Raw genomic sequence first — 20,565 nt, 5'->3', positions numbered from 1 at the left:
TTTTGGGGGTCAGACAATTGATTCATATGCCTGTGAGCCCTTGCCAATGACTGCCTTTGGAAGACAACAGCTCTATACCAATGGAATCTTTAGGGGTAAGTCATTTTCATTTGGTTTGAGCAGGCATCCCTAGAGTTCTTATGGATTAATTTAAGAGAACTCTTCAGCCATATATATCCCTGCCAATAACTTAACATTGCTTAACTAAATTATTGTTTGAAGAATTCCATTTTGTTTTCTAAATTTATTATACTTATTAACTCTACAGAGAAACTTGAAATAAAAATTGACCTCAATTTATTATCAAACTAAAGGGTGACAAGCAATTTCAGTCTTAATAATCTGAGAAATAAGGGTCAAGAATCTATAAACTCCAAATCCTGATCATAGCTTTCAACCTTGCACCTCATATCCACTTTCTGACACTTGCTGAAAATGTCAACGACTCACTAAGTATCAGAACCAATAAATAGTGGAGAATAATTTTATTGAATTCCTTTTTAAAAAACTTTATTGTTGAAACTATTACATATGTCCCCCTTTTTCCCCCTCACACACCACCCACCCCCATACCTCAACCCCAGGTATTCACCACCCTGTTGTCTGGGTTATGCATATGTAATCATACAAGTTCTTTGGTTGATCACTTTCCACCCACCCACACACCCTCCCTCGCCTTCCCTCTGAGATTGCTTTTAAATGTTGCTTTCTTTATTTTTACCTTGTCTAGTTTGAGCATCATCATTGTTATTGATATGAATATAGCAGTTAAATAAAACTGATTGTTTCCCTGTTTATATGATTATCATTGGTGTGCTTTTTTTTCCAGGCTAAAGCCTCCTTTTATTTTATTTCATGCTATTAATGCAGAATCTCACTATAAATCAAATTTCAATACAAAATTCTATAACTGCAGCAATTGGAATAGCAAATTATGTACAAGGATACTCACTAGAGCATTATTTGGAAAATAGAAACTTATAATGTATGAATGAGAATTTCTTAAATACATTATAGTCTATCTATACCACAAAAGACTAAGTAACTATCTTAAAAGTGATGTAGGAGTATAGATATTAATTTGGAAAGATGCTTAATAAATGTGAAGAACATATTGCAGTATAACAAGAATTGTATGATCCCATTTATGTTATTAAAATATTTGTGTGCACACATTTATATTATAAATGCATAGATGAACTCTGGAGAGATAAATTAGAAATTGTGAACATTGTTAGTTCCTGAGGGTAGGGTTGGAAAACCTATTGGGAATGGGCATTTTTATTCCACCTTTGACCTTACTCTATGGTTGAATTTCTTGGATTACTATATGTTTATTGTAAAATAAAAATTTATATTTGACATTTCTCTATCCTCTCAAGGTTAACATTAGGTATTAATATGCAGTTCATAAATCCTGCAAGCAAGGTAACCCTGTTTTTAAACAATCAGAAATTTCTTTTAATATTTATCTTTTAAATAATTATTACAGTAAGCTATCCATAACCTAATAAAATAAATGAGGGGGAGGAGTAGAAAGGAGAGGGGGGGAGAAATGAATTAAAACTAAGGGTTAAGCATTTTGCTCTAGTTGTTAGAGATGGGTTGTTGATGAGCTCTGTGCTTTCCTGTATCCAAAGAAAAATGGGTAAAAGTTACCGGCTTTAAGAATAATCTAATGTTACCCTTGTGATGATGCCTAAAAATAACAGGGACATTTATATGTAACTCACATAGAAGACAAACATGATGATAGATGATAGAGAGACAGATATACTTTTTTGCACCTTGCTTTCTTGCTACAAAATACAATTATTTGGATAAAGAGAAAAGAAGAGAGAAAATACACACATATTTGTATATGGAGATTATCTCTGAAATTGGCAATAATGGTAGCTTCTAGAAAAAGAACAGCTGGCTAAGGGCTATGATGAGAGAGAAGCCTATTTTTCCTCTCTCTATATTTCTGCACATTTTGCATTTGCTGTTATAGAAATGTTCTGCTTTTCAGGAATGTTTTTTCATTAATTAATGTTTAAAAGAAAGAAAATAAATTCCAAGGAGGTGAATTTATGTCTTACTGCCAAATGCCAGATAGGAGTATAAAGACAAGTACAGACAGAGACTTCAGGCAAATTAACTGCACATTTGGAAATAATTTCTTCCTTGAAAAATGGTGATTGAATAAGAGTTCAGACAGAAAAGAGGGCGAGAGAGGAGAGAGAGTTCAGACGGGTACTTGTTATTGAAACAAGGTCTTTTTCCTGTGATTTTCTCGTGTTCCTCTCTCAGCTCTTGTTTTCTGTAGCAGCCTTTACAGACGGCAGGTGGGAACTCTCATGCCCTTCGGCTGAAGCTGGCTGTATTTGTGCAACTTAGCCTGCATGGGAGATTTGAGAGCCTGCAGCAATTTTTAAGGCTGGGAATTCCAAAGATGAAAGTGTTTCTTTGTAAGTGAGAAAGCACATGTAAACCCCAAGGGTCAACACCGTTGACTGCCTTTGAACCAAGCAACTACCAAGCTAGCTAAGGGGTTAGGTGTGCATTGCTGTCCCTAATTACATGTGGCACAGCGAAGGCTCTGATTTTCCTAGGTATCTCACAAGAGTGTTCCACGGGAGTTTCACTGGAGGAGGGATGAGATTGAGTATGTGCAACTAAGCTTCAGGGCCAGGAGTGACTTCTGTCCTCTCCCCATTTTCTGGAGATTTAACGCCTTTGAGCATCTGTGAAAGCTGGTGCCTACAGGTTCTTTCTGGCAATGTCATAACCCATTTCACTTTATTGGGATGTCTAATCTTGTGGGTGTAAGGTAGAAACTAGATTACAGCAGATTCCAATTCTCCCCCCAGTACACTGGTGATGTCTAAATTGAATTAAGACCCTAGCCCTAGGAGGATGTATGGCAGTGAGGCATTCATACATACACGGTGTCTTCAATCTAATAGGGATACTGTTTTCTGTTCCACATAGCTTGGTATATCCACATAGCAAGCATCTTTTGGACCATACACACATACAAACAAAGAGGTTGCAATAGGCTGTCCAACTATGCCTACCACTCCCTTCATTGTTTTCCTCTAGGGCAAGAAACAATAGGTCTCAACATACAGTTTTTCCTGTTGGCTTTCAGACCCTTTTATGTGTATTTTTGGACTTCAAGTTATGTAACTTCCCTAGGTCTGACCTTCAGACCCATGCATACATTTTCCCCAACTCTCTTTCTCTTCCTTTCTTTATGGTTCTGAGAGGTGGCAGTGTATGCCACCCCAAAACATGGCATTTGGCATAACAGTTATTTTGAACCCTTGAAAAGCAGCATGTATAAGAATGTCCTTTATGTCCTAAAAGCAGGAGAGAAAACTTCCACATGAAAGATGGCCTCCCTATACCAGGAGGGAAGAAACATTCTTATGTTAAGACTAGAGGCCCGGTGCATGAAATTCATGCATAGAGGGGAGGGGCGGTCCTTCAGCCCTGCTTGCACCCTTTCACAATCCAGGACTGCTGGCTCCTAACCACTTGCCTGCCGGCCTGCTTGATTGTCCCTAACCACTCTGCTTGCCTGCCTCATTGCCCCTAACCACCTCTGCTTACCTGCTTGATCACCCCAACTGCCTCTGCCTGCCTGCGTGATCGCCCCTCATATTACACTTTTATTATTATAGATAGTTGCCTTGCTCCAAGCTGTAAGGACCTGCTTGTTATAGAGACAGACAAGTTTTAATTTTTACTCTTGATTACGGCAATTAACTAACACAGATGGCCACCAAAAAGGTGACTTACCTAAGGGTGTATAGCAAACGGTGCTGTTAAGTCCTCTTCTGTGAAAACATGCATGTCATGCATTGTATCTGCCTGGGTACATAAAAGAGTGAAGTTTCTGTCTTTGCAATCATATGAGCAAATTGTGTGAGACCCCAGCCCAGTTTGGTTTGGTGCTCACAGAATAATAGAGGTCTTTTTTCTTCTTTTCTTTCTTTTTTCTTTATTTTTCTTTGCTCCATTGGTGGAGATTTCCTAGAAGTTGCAGATATCTTCCTTTTAATTTTTCCTCGACACTCTGACTTTACTTATGTCTCTCATCTTTGCTTTCCCTCCATCCCCCACCCGCAACAGTAACTTGCTCCAGACTCACTCCACTCGAGTGTCTAAAAGATTGTGCAATGCGTCCACCACCAGAACCACGATTCCCAGCATTCCTGGTGCTCCCCATGCTCTTGGCTTCCACTTCTGGTCCAGGGGCTGCAGAAACCAAAGGACTGGGAACTCCAGCCAACCCCCACCCCCTCCACCTGGTAGGGCTGAAAGGACTGGGGACTCAAGCGGGGCTGAGGGGACTGGGTGCCACCATCTTGTGGCTATGGGTGCCGCCATCTTTATGACAGTGTGAGGGTCAATTTGCATATCCCCTCTTTATTAGATAGGATGGGGACTTGAGGCTGCGATAATGCTGTACAAACAGACTTTGTTAAACTACTTGTATCTTCCTTTAGCCTCCCCCTATATTTTAATTACTTTTTCACCTTCTTTGCCCCTCTTCATTCAACCTAGTACAAAAACATTTAGATCTTGCCACTTTTGTGGTTCTTCATTTTCTTATGGGGGCTTCCACATAAAATTTATATTAGACGAGATCGGGCGCGTTCAGGGTGGTATGGCCGTAGACTAAAATTTATATTAAATAAAAATCTATATTTTTCTCATGTCAATCTGTCTTTTTTATTTTTCAATTACAGCTGACATACAATGCTATGTAGTTTCAGGTATACAGTATAGTCATCAGACATTTATGTCTTACAAAGTGATCGCCCCTATAAGTCTAATACCCACCTGTTACCATGTATACTTATTACAATGTTATTGACGATATTCCCTGCACTGTACTTTACATCACTATGACAATTTTAATAACTGGCAATTTGTACTTCTAAACCTTCCACATTTTTCACCCATCCCCCCAACCCCCTTCCCATCTGGCAACCATCACTTTGCTCTCTATCTCTCTGAGTTTGTTTCTGCCAATTTAATTCTCAGGCCCAGCAGGAGACCCGATGAGGACTGATGTTTTGCCTCCTCTCCCGCTTCCTCTCCCCTCCCATCAAAATACAATGGCCTGATCACTCATTTCTTCAGTGTCAGATTTTTGTGAAAAAGCCATGTACCTTAATGCATAGCTAAAATTCTAATATATGTGCTAATGTTATGCCTTCTTATACAGCATATTTGCATTTAAATAGAGTTGTGTGGAGATTTAATGATTTAACCCAAAGGGATTAGAATGTCTCACACTTGTATAGCACTTGGTAGATTATTTCAAAGAGCTTTTCACAATCAAGTTTTCTTATGAACCTCCAAGTCACCCTGAGGCAGAGAGTAGGCATTTTAATTTACCTGCTCATTGCTGACTACTTGAGGCTCTGAGAAGTTTAGTAGCCACCTTGGAATCACACAGTCAATAGTGAGATATTCACGGAGGTCTAGTGACTCCTATTGTTTCGCATTCTTTCTACAACTTCTGACACTTCCAGAAATAGCCGTAAATTGTGTGTGTGTGGGAGTCACCCACCAATCATGGCATGAATGTGCCAGTGGTTCCATCTGCTTCTAGGGCTGGTGGCATTCAAGGGATGCAGCTACAGATTACATGTGGAACTTCTAACCTGTAAGGACATGTAGGGTGGAGAGAAAATATTAAAACTTTTGGTCAAACAATGGATGAAACCACTTGACTGGTTGACAGAATATCACAATAATTTTCTTAAAATTTTAATGACTAAATTGTACCAGAATTACCCAGGGATGCGTTTGGATGTTCTGTTAAAAATGCAGATTAATGGGCCATCACTCCTATTTACTAACTCAGAAATAGAAACTCTGATGCACAAGTCTTTTTGAAAAATCTTAAATTATCCCATCTTTCCTGAGTATAGATGTATGTCACCTTCATCCTAAAATTCTCCAATGTTTTCTATGATCACAGAGAGGCTAACTTTTTTGTCATGTCATTCGAAGCTTCCTAGTTCCTTACTATGCCTCTTCACTTTGATCCCTATATACAGTGGAACCTCAGTTCTCAAACTTAATTCGTTCCAGAAGGCTGTTTGAGAAGTGATTTGTTTGAAAAATCAAATAATTTTTCCCCATTAGAAGCAATGTAAATGGAGTTAATTCATTTTAGACCCCCAAATGATTCCCTGTTTTATTTTTATTTTTTTAAATATATTTTATTGATTTTTTACAGAGAGGAAGGTAGAGAGATAGAGAGTCAGAAACACCGATGAGAGAGAAACATCAATCAGCTGCCTCCTGCACATCTCCTACTGGGGATGTGCCCCCAACCCAGGTACATGCCCTTGACCGGAATCGAACCTGGGACCTTTCAGTCCGCAGGCCGACGCTCTATCCACTGAGCCAAACCGGTTTCAGCGATTCCCTGTTTTAACCTTAAATATATACATACATGTCTAATGTACTGTTTAATATACAAAGATTTCTTTTCCTAAATTTATTGAACCACCCTCTACTAGCTGTAAATGAATCACTTTCAGACTTATTCCAGATGTATTTTTTTTTTAATTTCTTTATTGGTTAAGGTATTACAAATGTGTCCTCATCCCCCCATTTTTTAGGAAGTTAGCATGTGGCATCTTATCTTTTCAACAGTTGGTGGCCTCATCTGAAATGCTGTCACCTGCTAACTGCTTTTTGTTTATTCAACAACAGTTTTTCTTCCTCTTAAATAGCCTGTGATCATTGTTTCTTTCACACCTTCAGCAACATTATCACTCTTAATGGCCCCTATATGTTTTAAAATTGTATCAGTCATCCATTTTCCTAGCAACAAAAGCAAAAACAAACAACAACAACAACAAAACCCCACACAAAAATATTCACAGCACAATTTCCTGAGATGTTAGCAAGGTAAGTTTTAGTAGTAAACTGACTTTACTAGCCATGCCCTTTGTTTGTGGCCTGAGAGACACTTTTTGTCATGCTGATGCATCAGCATGAAAAGGTTGTCAGGTGGAGAACCTAAGTTAAAATGGAGACATTTTTTTCTGAAAATAACTTGGTCGAGAACCGAATTGTTCCAGATGGGAGACTTTGAGAACCGAGATTTGACTGTTTTTCTTCAGTTTCGCCCCCACAGGGCTTTTCCAACCATGAGTTGCCATTACTTTCAACACCCAATGGGATAAACATATTTTTTGATCAACTGAGATTTCCTCCATCGGAACTCACACCACCATTTTGGTTTTTCTTTTTTAAAAAACATTTTATCCATTATTTTAAAATTACATAGCTCAATGGCATTAAGTACATTCACATTGTGCAATCATCACCACCATCTCCAGATGTCTTTTAATCTTGCAAAACAGAAACTCTGTATCTGAAATAGGAATTTTTAGGGGTGAAATTGGCAGGTTTAGGGAATCTTTAAAATTAAGGGGGTCCGTGGAAAAAGCACAGGCTGCAGAACTGCAAAAGGTTACATTTCCATAAGATAAGGGAACTGGAAGTAGCAAAAGGTACACATTTACAGAATAAAGGGAAGGAGGGAGAAAGCCCAGAGGGAATGAGGGAGGAGGGCCTCACATGCCCCACGTGAGGTTTTGACCTTTTAGCTCAGGAGTTACTATAGTGACTAAATCAAAGGGGAAGAGCAACCAGAGGGGATACCAAGGCACAAAAAACTGCAGCCTTTATATTGCAGCCTTTATAAACTGGGGGAAAAAGGACTGTATTTTTTTTTTTTTTTATAATAAAAGGGACTCCTTCCCCCTCCCCACGTGGGAGTCTGTGCTTGTTCTTCAGTGAATTTCCACCTTTGCGATATCACCTTCCATCCGTGCTATACCATCTGTCCGACTCTCTTGGACAAAGAGCCTGGAGAAGCCATTTTGCCCAGGGGAACACCACGTGTTCCAGTCCAAAAATCCCGTATCATAATCATTAAGTAATAACTTCCCATCCCCCTTCTCCCCAGCTTCTGGCAAACACCATTCTACTTTCTCTCTCTATGAGTTTGACCACTTAGGTAGCTCATATAAGTGGAACCATATATTATACGGCTTATTTCCCTGAGCATAATGTTCTCAGGTTTAACCCATGCTGTTGCCTGGGTCAGAATTCCCTTCCTTTTTATATTAAAAAAAACATTTTTCAATTGCAGTTGATGTTCAATATTAAATTAGTTTCAGGTATACAACTCCTGATTAGCTATTCATATACCTTACAAAGTGTTTACCTCAATGTCTAGTACCCACCTGACACCATAAATAGTATTACAATATTATTGTCTACATTCCCTACGCTGTGCTTTATATCACCATGACTATTTTTGTAGCTGGTAATTTGTACTTCTTAACCCCTTTCACCTTATTACCCATCCCCCCAACTCCATTCCTATCTGATAACCATTAACTTGTTCTTTGTAACTACCAGTATGAGTTTGTTTCATTTGTTCATTTATTTTTAGATTCCACATAGAAACGAAATAATGTTTTTTATCTTTCTGTGTCTGACTTATTTCACTTAGAATAATATCCCTAGGCCCATCCATGTTGTCACAAATGATAAGATTTCATTCTTTTTCATGGATGAGTAATATACAATGGTACATATGTTCCATATCTTCTTTGTTCATTTGTCTCTTGATGGACATGTAGGTTGCTTCCATATCTTGGATATTATAAATAATGCTGCAATGAACATAGGGGTGCATATATCCTTTCAAATTAGTATTTTAAATTTCTTCAAATAAATAATCACAAGTAAGACCGGTGGGTCATATGTTAGTTCTGTTTTTAATTTTTTGAGGAAACTCCACACTGCTTTCCACAGCGGTTGCACCAATCTGCATTCCCACAAATAGTGTAGGTTTCCCTTTTCTCTACAATGTGGTTCTCAACCTTCCTAATGCTGCGACCCTTTAATACAGTTCCTCATGTTGTGGTGACTCCCAACCATAAAATTATTTTCGTTGCTACTTCATAACTGTAAATTTGCTACTGTTATGCATCGTAATGTAAATATCTGATATGCAGCATGTATTTTCATTGTTACAAATTGAACATAATTAAAACATAGTGATTAATCACAAAAACAATATGTAATTATATATGTGTTTTCTGATTGTCTTAGGCAACCCCTGTGAAAGGGTCGTTCGACCCCCAAAGGGGTCGCAATCCACAGGTTGAGGACCGCTGCTCTACATCCATGCCAACACTTTTTTTTTTATTGATGCTATCCATCTGACTGGTATAAGGTGATATCTCTTTGTGGGTTTGACTTGTATTGCCCTGACGACTAATAATGTTGAGCATCTTTTCATAAATCTATTGGCCATCTGTATGTCCTCTTTGAAGAAATGTCTGTTTAGGTCGAACTTTTTAGTGTGATGTAGTCCCATTTGCTCATTATTTTCTTTAGTTTCCCTTGCCCGAGTAGACATTTTCAAAATAAAATATTGGTAGGAGCAATGTCAAAGAATTTACTGCCTATGTTTTCTGGTTTGGGGTCTAACATTTAAGTTTTTAATCAATTTTGAGTTTATTTTTACATGTGGTGTAAGAATTTTTTGTGCATGTTCCCCAAGGCCATTATTTAAAAAGACTGTTGGTACCCCGTTGTATATTCTGGCCTCCTTTTTCATAGATTAGTTGACCATATAGGCACGGGTTCATTTCTGGTTCTCTATTCTGTTCCATTATTCTATGTGTCTTTTTTTATGCTAGTACCATGTTGTTTTCATTGCTATAACCTTATAGTATAGTGTGATCTCAGGCATCTTTGATATTGCTTAGCCCACAGGTTTGCACAGAGAAATAATCAAGATATACTGAATACATGGTTTCAAATCATCTTTTTGTCCATGTAGCTACCATCATAGCTTTGTTTGCTGGAAGGCAAACTAAAGTTGGCAGGTCGAATAGGAAGAAAATTACAATGCTTTCTTTTATCCCTAGGAAGATATATGCCTCTACATGAAATAAAGATAAACCTACATATTCAGAGCCTCTAGATTCACAGAGCATCTTTTTGTTGAAGGGAATAAAAGGGGGCTTACTAGAAGAAATTCATGGGGATTATTAAAATATTTTCAAGTGAAAGTGAACCCATTCTGGAAATAGAGAAAACAGCATAAAAATATTAAATGTGTAAAGGTTCTTGATTACTGTATGTATTAAAGACTAATGATATTAGTTGTTATATCATAGCGGTAAACAATTGGGGCTTTCAAGTTCTGAATTCATTTATTTAGAAGATGAGACAAATGGTGCCGCACTGTCACTACCATTTGAACAGAAGGCAGTAGCTTCTAATATTATATGCTAGAAGCTGTTTTAATCATGTATAGCAGGTGAAAGAGCAAATGGCCTTTGCAGGAATGAGGGGAGAACTAAATAAATCAAATGAGTTGTCTTTTTTGTCTGACAGGACAAATTTTATGCTGTGTTTAGGTTGTGCCTGTACAAGAATGTACAAATAATGTCAACCATGATTGTTAATTTACAAAAGAATTTCTATTACTCAGTTTCTCAGTATTATAAATCTATTACCACTCTTGCTCTCATATACTTTTTTCAACATTTGCTGAGACATACATAGAAATATTTTGTTCTGGGAAAGGTCACCTCATTTTGACTAATAGTATACTGGCATTGTAAAAATTATTTAGTGTCTACACAGTACCAAATTGACTGTCAGTTTCAGGCAAGGTAATTAAGTAAGTCTAATGTTTATAGTCAAAGAGTTAAAAGGAGGAGGTAGTTTTTCAGAAACCTTTGGATATAATGTAATATGTATGTGACTTAGGATATTTCATCTCTCCAATTTCTTTTGAATCCAGCTTATCATACTTAATGCAGGGGTTATTGTTCCAACATCTAGAAGGGTTCAACAATCTGGAGAAGGGCTGTGTGTAACTTAATAAAGAGTCCAAAGACAAAACATAATTTGAAAGGCATATAGGGAGTCAGAGGAGCCTAGCTAAAGAAACTAACATCTCCTTGTCTCAGGACCCCTTGCTTTTTATTAACACAAATTGTCCTAAGGCAAGGTGGAGATATACACTTCAAAGGGTAGGTTTAGGTACAGAATCCATTGTCAGGTTGGAAGAATTTGCCTATGGCTGTTCAGGTGTTTGGCCAGTAGGAGGCAATAACATGTAGATTAAGATGCCCAGAGCTGTCTGGCAGCAAGCAATCATCCTTTTCAGGTTTGGGGAAATGCCTTTAGACATTCCCAACAGGTGATAACATATGTAACTCAGCCCTTGTTGAGTCCCCAAGTTCCATCAACCTTTCGATGAAACTCTTGGAATTATGACATGCAGGAACTGCCTTCCGGCACATATTCTTTGTTATTTTGAAGTCTTTTTTGTCTCCATTCTCTTCAGCTGCTGTAACTGGAGTCCAAATTTGACTGCCTGCTGCTACAAAAGCCAACTCATGAGACAGATGCTGGTGAAAAAGGAATGAGGTTTATTCAAATGCTGGTCACCTGAGAAGATGAGGGACTCTTGTCACAAAGCCCATTTCAAAATCTCAGTGCAGACAAAGGTTTTTATAAGGAGGGAGAGAGAAAGCAGAACAAAGAGATGAAGGAGAGGGGATTGAAAAGTTCTCTACATGCAGTCCAGCCCAGTCCATTTCTATAAGGATCTTGAAATTGGTCAAGTGATGGTCTGGTGTGTGTCATCCTGGTCTTCATCATCCTGGTTGTACATTATCCTTGTTATAAAGTTGCAGGTCAGCAAATCTCCTGGAACTGGGATGACTGAAGGTTGGAGTCTGTATCTTTTGAAGTTAGTTCCTAGGATGAGATAACTTGAAATCATTTTCAAGGTCCACCATTTCTTACTTCTTTTCATTCAGGTCAAGTCCTCTCTTCTTCCTAAATCTCCATTTTCCAGCTAATGAAAATAGGATTCTACCAAGTCTCCTACCTACCTACTCCAGGACTTCTGTGAGAATCAAATGAGATAAGGCATGGGAAATGCCTCACAGACATTTGGCTAAAGTGTAAAATGTTTCCACCTGGCTATAAAGCAAGTCATGTTCCTGGGCTGAAGAAACTCCAAGGAGGCTCACCACTAAGGAGAGGGAGCCAGATGTTGCTACATGACATCATTACCCGGCACCCACAGCCACCATTTCCAGGCTGGGCTGGGCTGTGGGCCACATTTTGTACCATAGGGTCTCGGCAAATCAGCTGCAATTTGGTGGGGTGTTGTTCTGGGGTGGTGGCGGGGCCTGTGTCCCACTTGGGGGAAGCCAAGTGTTGCTTTGTCAGTGCCAGGTCTGCAGTGCCATTTCTCTGTAAATGGCCACTGAATGTCACAGCACTCCTGCATTGAGCGTCTGCCCCCTGGTGGTCAGTGTGCACCATAGTAACCGGTCAGATAGTTGGACACTTAGCATATTAGCCTTTTATATATATAGATTCTGTTTCTCTACAAGCTACATATTATTCAGAGTCAGCATTTACAGACACAATACAAAAAGAGTGGTGTGGTGGGTTATAATCCCTCACTGTCAATTTTTCTTACATTTTCATAGAAGTTAGGAGGTTGTTGCCACAATATTTCAGAAAACTAGAAAAATTCAGGATCTAGTCTACTAGTTTAAAGCTGAAAAATAAAATTTTACAATTAACTGAACTAGAATCTAATATTTACAACTATGTGTTATAGATTCTATAAAAACACAATTTCCCCCTTAAACCACCCTCATTTTAATTAAATAGCCAAATTAAGACCAATGCATTTATGTATTAAGTCCAATTTTAATTTGGCCTGATAATTTGCATAAACACAACGGTCATGGTAATTGATCATATAGGCTTTCTTAAGTCTGCCTTGCTAGAATCTCACAAGAAATTTTCTGATTGAACTTTAACAAGCCCCTCAAGACAAAGAAGCCAAAGGACACAGTTGCCATAAGGCTTTGCCTGCAATACCTATACGATTTGGTATATTCCTTAAGTTCTTGAGCTCCCCAAAATGTCTTGAGGTTCCTTTCTTCCATATTCTGGGAAAGTAACCTTCATCCCTTACCTGGAAAGGCTGCCATGAATCATGTAAATAAACAGGCCATTTCTCCATGGGGCTTTATCAGCTTCCAAGTCAGTTTTTATTCCTTAAATCTTCTTGCTAATATCCAGAGTCTATGCATGTGTTTCCCAAACATGACATTCCAGTCAAACTCCTGGTTAATAAAACCACAATTGGGAACTGGCTTGATGTGTCTTATTGTGAAGAAATCAGATTTCTATTGAATTTATGCAAAAAAAAACATATTGCTATGAAACATATTGCTATTTAAAATCTGGAGGGATCAAGTAGAGAGAAAAATATAGATGCTTTAATATTGTTTATCAAGGCACAATTTGCCAAATTGCTCTAATAAAACAAACAAGTTTTCTTATATCTGGGGGAAAAAGATTTAACAGTCAACAATATTTTGCCCTGACCAGTGTGGCTCAGTTGGTTGAGCGTCATCCCATTCACTGAAGGGTCGTTTGTTTCTTTCCAGGTCAGGCCACATGCCCCGATTGCAGGTTTGGTCCCAGTCAGGGTGCATATTGGAGGAGGAATATCTGGCTTGGGAAATATCTGGCATGGGCACTCCAGTGGCTTCCATTTAAAAGTACCATTTTTATCTTTCACATTGAGGAGGAACAGTGACCCCTGCTGCTCCCACAGTCTGCACAGGGTTTTGGGGTTGCAATAATATCACTATTGTTCCCAGGACTTCTTCTTCAGGCCTCTAGGAGGAGGATTTAGAGTGTTTAAATGACCTATTTTCTCACATTTTTATTTTATTTTTTTAGTTTTACTGTCTGGAAGAGTAATTTAGATCCTTCTGAATAGAATTCTTATGATGTAACAACATGAAAGCTTATACACACCAGTCAGCTAAATTGCAACCTATGGGAGTCTCTGATGGAAACAAAAGCCTCCCATTTCAAAACAGAAATAAAAACAACATCTAAAGCAAAGACAAAGTTCAAACAAATCAGTACACTCAAACTAAGTCCTAGCAATAATATTGCATGCTAAAAATACAACTATTACGATACTTCACAAAACACAAACAACAAGAAAAGCAAATATCCAAAAATCCAAATACCCAAACCAAAAGAGCACTCTAACCAAATCAATCCACATCAGGGAACTGCGATTGTTAGTCACTGAGCCATGCCCTGCAGTGCCTTGCTGTGCCTATTGATTCCTAAGGAATTCCAAAGGGTTCAAAGAACCCAAATGGCAGGGCAGGGGCTCCTGGTTGTGCACACCAGAGATTTACCCAGTTTGGGAGTCTGTCAAGTCCCCAAAGACCCTAGCTGGTCTCTGAGTAAAACCACTCAGCAGCTGCTATGGACTCCCAGTTATTTCAAAAAGAACCCCTTTCAAAAGTCCAGGGACTTACAGAGGGGTGGGGGTGAGGCACTTGCTCTATCAGGTAGTCAAAACTGTAACTAGAACCAAAGTTCAACTACTGCCAGGAAACCAAACTCATGAGACAGATGCTGGTGAAAACGAAGCACATAACTATACTGTCAAAATAACGATAACCATCTACCACCTCTCTATATAAAAGGCTAGGATGCAAAGTCGCCCCTTGGGAGTTCAACTGGGAGACTGGGAGTTCAATCTCTCGCTATGAGGTGTGCTGATCACCAGAGGGCAGCATAGAACGTAGGGAGTAGAGGCCCTACCCATGCACAATTTTTGTGCACTGGGCCTCTAGTTTCTCTATATAAAAGCCTACTATGCAAATTGTCCCCTTGGGAGTTTGATCAGGAGACTGGGAGTTTGATCACTCACTATGACGTGTACTGACCACCAGTGGGTGGCATGAAATGAAGAGAGGCCCCAGCTGGCAGCTGGCAGCTGAGAAAGGGAGGTCCTGGCTGGCAGCTGGAAGGCCCCAATTAGCTCTGTTTGCCAGCCAGGCCTAGGGATCCTACCCATGCACAAATTTTGTGCACCAGGCTTCTAGTAAGTACATAAATGTGTAACACTAGCAAATTGTATGAGGATACAATGATATAATGAAGTATTAAACATTAAAACAAATACTTGTTTGTTAAAATTTTGATTAACTTTAGTGTAAATTTCCACTATAATATAATTGGCATGAAGACAGATTTCTGTCTGTCTTGTTCAGCACTGGATTGCAAGACCTAGAAAAATGTTTGGCACACATAGACTATTGGTAACTATTTATTGAATCAATAAGTGAGTAATTAACAGTGATTTCATTAATGGAGGAGAGAATAAAGAAGAAAATCCCCTCTGGTTATTTGTGACAACTGTTCACCACAGTGAGTGAAGAATTCGCATTAGGAATATATGTGTGCCACCATATGTAAGGTTTAATGGCTTCAATTATTTACTTACTTCCCTTACTAATAAAGCACAAACATCTCTGGGTCAAAGAATCAGTGGCAGAATATATTTCTCCTGTTAGTAGCCTCCAGTCCTATTTCTCCAATTTTAAATTAAGTGTCCTCCATGCTTAACAAATACTTGTCAAATGGGTGAATAAAAAATTTAATACTTTAATGAGGTTTCTGATAAAATATGTAGCCAAGTTTTCTCAATAAATAGTGTCTTAAGATTTCTTATCTAGAATTAGTTTTCTTGTTATTTTAATCAATTATATTTTTACTAGGAGGGGATAAAAATATTCAAAAGTACCTTCTGAAATTAAAGGAAGTCTAAAAACACAATCTGAAATAATCTTATGATGAATATATATATTATTTTTATTTTTTTCCAAGAAAGAAAAATGCTCTTGATTTATCGATCCTGGGGTCTGGTGATTCTCCTCCAACTCTATAACTCCTCATCTCTTCTATGCCTCCTCTGCATTTCACCTCTTTCATGTAAGGGATAATATTCATTTTTTCTCCTTTAATGAGCTCATCTACTCTTACAATGTAACAAAGAATTACTTAAGTTTATATCACCCACACACCCACACATATTCACACAAACTATATCATCAGTTCTGATCCTTTTCCTATGTCTGGGTCTGTATTTTTACTTGCACAATACCACAATACCTCAAATATGTCTAAAATCAAGTTCCAAATAAAATTCCAAAACAGTTCCATTATGAACAGAATTTATTATCTCTTTCAATGATTTAATTTTCTTAGTCTCTCAAGCTTAAAACCACATTATCACCTTTATCTCCTCGATCCGTTTTGCCATTCACCTGCAATTAATCACTAAACCCCACTGGTTTGACTTCCCTAATCTCTTGAATAGGTCTCTTCTGTTCCATTCTCATGATCCCTTCTCTCATTATCTCTCAGCGGAACTATCAAAATTGCCTCTTAATTGGTCTTCAGACTTTCTCTACTCTAATTTTATCTCTTGCTACAGATTAATCTTCCTAATGCACAACTCTAAATACATTACCTTTATAGCCACAAAACCCAGTAGCTCCCCATTACTTAGAGGAATAAATGTAAACTATTTCGTTTGTCATTGATGACCTTTGAATCTCCCATAACATGCAGTTTCCAGCCAAAGCAAGTTACTTCCCATTTCCCAAGTAAACTCCAATTTTCTGCTTCTGTTTCTTTGACTATGTATGAATCTCTTCATCTGAAATGTTTCCTTTCCACAGAACTCTTCTCATCCTTGTCCATAAAAATACCCTCATCCCTCAAGATACTGCACAAATGCCACAGCCTTCTTACTCATGCTTTCATCATATTGCCGCCTCTCTATTTTCTGAATATCAATAACATTTTGTTAGTACTTCTCACAGAACAATTAACATAAGTGAGTTTATATGGTGACTATTTGTATACTTATTGGCTCTCCCCTTTAGAAAAGAAGCCATGTTTAAATCTATTCATATCCTTTTATTCTGCACTAACTAAACATGGCACAGTATTTTGTATACTGTAAAGCTACATAAGTATATGTTCCATTAACTTTAAGGGCCCTTTGCTGTAATTCTGAAAACAATCAGCTATACCCCTTCTATGCTGATATGGTACTATGCTGACATCAGCTAGGTGTCACCTTGGGGTTACTGGCTCAGAGAAAGACATTAGCATCATCATGTATGGCAAGTTGATCATGAAAACGTAAAAAATTGAAACCTTGTTTTCTGCTTTCTTTATGTACATCATAAAGAAGCTAATAGAATGCTGATCATGTTTTGACTAATACATTCTTCCTAAAGGAATGATTTATGTAAACCACAATATTTGTATCCAAAATCCCTCAATAATAATAAAGGATTCATTATTTTGAAATCAGTCAAAGTCTTCAAATAGCCACATTTGTTTTTCAACCCTCTAAGGAGAAACAATGAAAGTCGTAACAAAACAAACTAATTTCAGCAACTAAATTCTTATAAATAACTTGTGGGCAGTAAGTATACAGGAGCCCACATTGCTGACATTTATCTACTAGTTCTCTGTCTTGGGCTACTCTGCAACATGTGAGGTGTCTGTCTACCGTGTTTCATAAAGCAAATAAGTAATTTAGACATTTTAGGTTGTCAAAAGCAGAAGTTCATACTAAAAGCATTTTTAAATAAGAGAGTTAAAGTGATATCACACATTACAGATTCCTTGAATTCAAGTCACAATGTCACTAAATAATTTAAACTACAAAAAGCTCTTGTTTCTTCTCAAATAGTACAGATGGCTGAACTACATGATAATTATAGGCCCTTCCTATTTTCTTTTGCTTACGGAGAAATAGACAATGACCTTGTAAATTAGAAACATAATTTCAGATAAGTGCTGTGTAGAAAATAGAGCTAAAAGAGTGACTAAGAGTGAGGAAGTGGCATTTAAGCTGAAACTAGGTGTATGAAAATGAGGGAGAAAGTGTGATAGGCAGAGAGAACAGAAAATGCAAAAACCTCAAGGCAGGAGAAAGGCCACTATGAGTGTTGGGATAGTGATAAGGAAATGATAATGGGGAGGTGGGTCTATGGTAAAGTTTGGGCTTGAGTCTACTAGTAAGTCTATTGATAAAGGGAAGCCATTGATAGGTTTGATGCTGAAAAGTGAAATGATCTGATTTATATTTTAAGATGATTTCTGGTAGTGTTATCTGGGGAATAGACTGTAGGGAAGCAAAAGTAGAGACAGGAAAGGCAGAAGGGCTGGGATGGTAATATAGACTAGGGCTTCAGCCATGCGGCAATGGTGAGAAACATTCTGTTTACGAATATATTTAGGAGAAAGACAAAAAACAAGATGTGCTAATAGATTAGAGGTGGGTGTGAGGAAAAAAGAGGGCTAAAAATGCTTAGTTATCGATCCAATCAACTACATGGTTTAATCTATAGATTTAGCTTAATATATGGGCTTGGTTGTTGGTAATTTGCAACAATTCAGTTGTACATGTGGCTGGATTTCAGTGGAAATGTCAAGGTTGCAAATGGACATTTGGGAGACCTCAGCTTATAGATGGTACTTAAAACCATGAGACTGGATAAAAATCTTGAATGCTCTCACATTCACCTCTTTATTATCTAGCTGCAGAAAATTGGATCAGGTACATTGAGTAGTTCTTATTAAATTACTTGCCATGGTATTTTGAAGTTCTTTGTGCTGATTTAATGAAGTGATACAGATGGGAAGAGAAGCTATGAAATGGGCCACTGAAAATACATAGTTTTAGTTGTAGCTTAATTTAAGGCTTCACTATTGTACTTTTTAACCATGTACTGTTTTCCAGGCATATCATCTAATGCTGTTCTTTATCATACTGAAAAGGAAGACACAACTTTTATCACCTTAATTTACTTTGATTGTGTCCCATTACCATTTAGTTTTTGATCTATCCAAAGCCAATTGATTTCCAATTAAGAACAAAGTTTTCTTTAATTTTAAATCCATTTAATTAATTGTTTTAATTCGGAGCCTAACAATTTCAGAGATAAGCTTGGTTTAAAGTTTATTCTTAACTAGAAAAAAAACCCCAAAACGACCACAAAACATCCCAAATGGCAGAAGCCAGAAACATAAACTTTTATTGTTAATAAATTCTTTCTCTTTTATAATGGAATCAAGTGTTTCACCCTTATTTCCCCCTTTTATTAGGATTTTAAGATCAACACTAAAGTGTGCTTTACATAAATGGTATGAAAGACAAAAAGCTTACTTCTTTAATAGAAAAAGTCCTTATTAATCAATAAGTAAATAAATGATAATGCATGTCTCAAACAAGAAAGGAGGAACAAAGAATAGAATCAGAAAGTTCACATATTAAAAGATACATAGCTTTCATTTACATATGCTGTACTCTAACTTTTTTCAAATGTTTCTTATTTTAGAATAATAAATTCTAATTTTGAGAAATCTGCCACATAATTCTGTACATCACTGGTCCTTCATTTTGCTTTCTTTGGCTACCTAAACTACCTTTCTACCTTTCTGAGTTCACTTTGCTCTCTCTGTCTCTCTGTCTCTTTCTCTCTGTCTCTTTCTCTCTTTTTTGTTAATCCTCATCCAAGGATATTTTTCCATTGATTTTCTTTTTAGAGAGAGTGCAAGGGAGAGAGAGAGACAGAGAGAAACACCCATGTGAGAGAGACACATCGAATGTTTGCTTCCCACATGCACCCCAACCGGGGCTGGGAATCATGCCTGCAACCAAGGTATGTGCCCTTCACTGGAACCGAACCCAGGACCCTTCAGCCTGCAGGCCGATGCTCTATCCACTGAGCCAAATCGACCATGGCCTGCTTTGTTCCCTTAACTGAACTCTGCTTTTCATCCTTGTCGGAAAAATCCCTCCATGTCTAAGCAGAAGGAAAGTGAGGAAATGGGGGTAAGAAATATTGCTGGTTCTAATTATCAGCCACTAATTCTGAGGAGCTCTCTTCTCCCCTTGACCTTTTTTGATACTTTTTCTAAATCTTCTTTACCATAACTCTTATTTTCCCAGTATCTGATATATTTTTTGAATTTTTTTCCTGTATTTAATCTTAGGGGCCCTTCAGCATCTCTCTACATATTAAAATTGTCTAAGCTTTTCTTGAAATTACCTTTGGACATTAGTTCATATGAAAGCATCCCTTCAAAGAAGCCTTTTTGAGAATTCATACTAAGGGAAGAACCCTAAAAATGGTATTTTAGAAATGAACACTTGAAGACTGGGAGTTGAATCTATATAGATGTTGGTCCTAGTAGGTAACAGGAAAATTGTTCTAGAATAAAAACATCTCTTTCAAGAATCCCTTAAATTGCTCTTAAATATCTGGGAGATAATCGTTGGAAGCTCAGGCACTAAAAACTAAGTGATTTTTTTCTCCGAAAGAAAAGCTGAATCAGAGAGAGCCCAGCAGTCAGACTGAAGTTTGAAGAGGAAGTTGAGGCTGTTTCTTGATAGGGGGAAAGAATTTAATGAAGTACTTCTTTCTCCTCTTCACAAAGAACATTTTTTATCTTTTTTTGAGTTAAGTTTTCCTTTGATGCTTCTCTACTCTTTTTTTAAAAAATATTTTTTTCAACTTTTTTCTTTTTTTATTATTATTAAGGTATTACAAAAGTATCCTCATCCCCCCC

This window comes from Myotis davidii, unplaced genomic scaffold, assembly GCF_000327345.1.
Source record: "Myotis davidii unplaced genomic scaffold, ASM32734v1 scaffold44, whole genome shotgun sequence".
NCBI lineage: Eukaryota > Metazoa > Chordata > Mammalia > Chiroptera > Vespertilionidae > Myotis > Myotis davidii.
The sequence above is the reverse complement of the archived record's forward strand: the minus strand, read 5'-3'. Positions refer to the sequence as shown.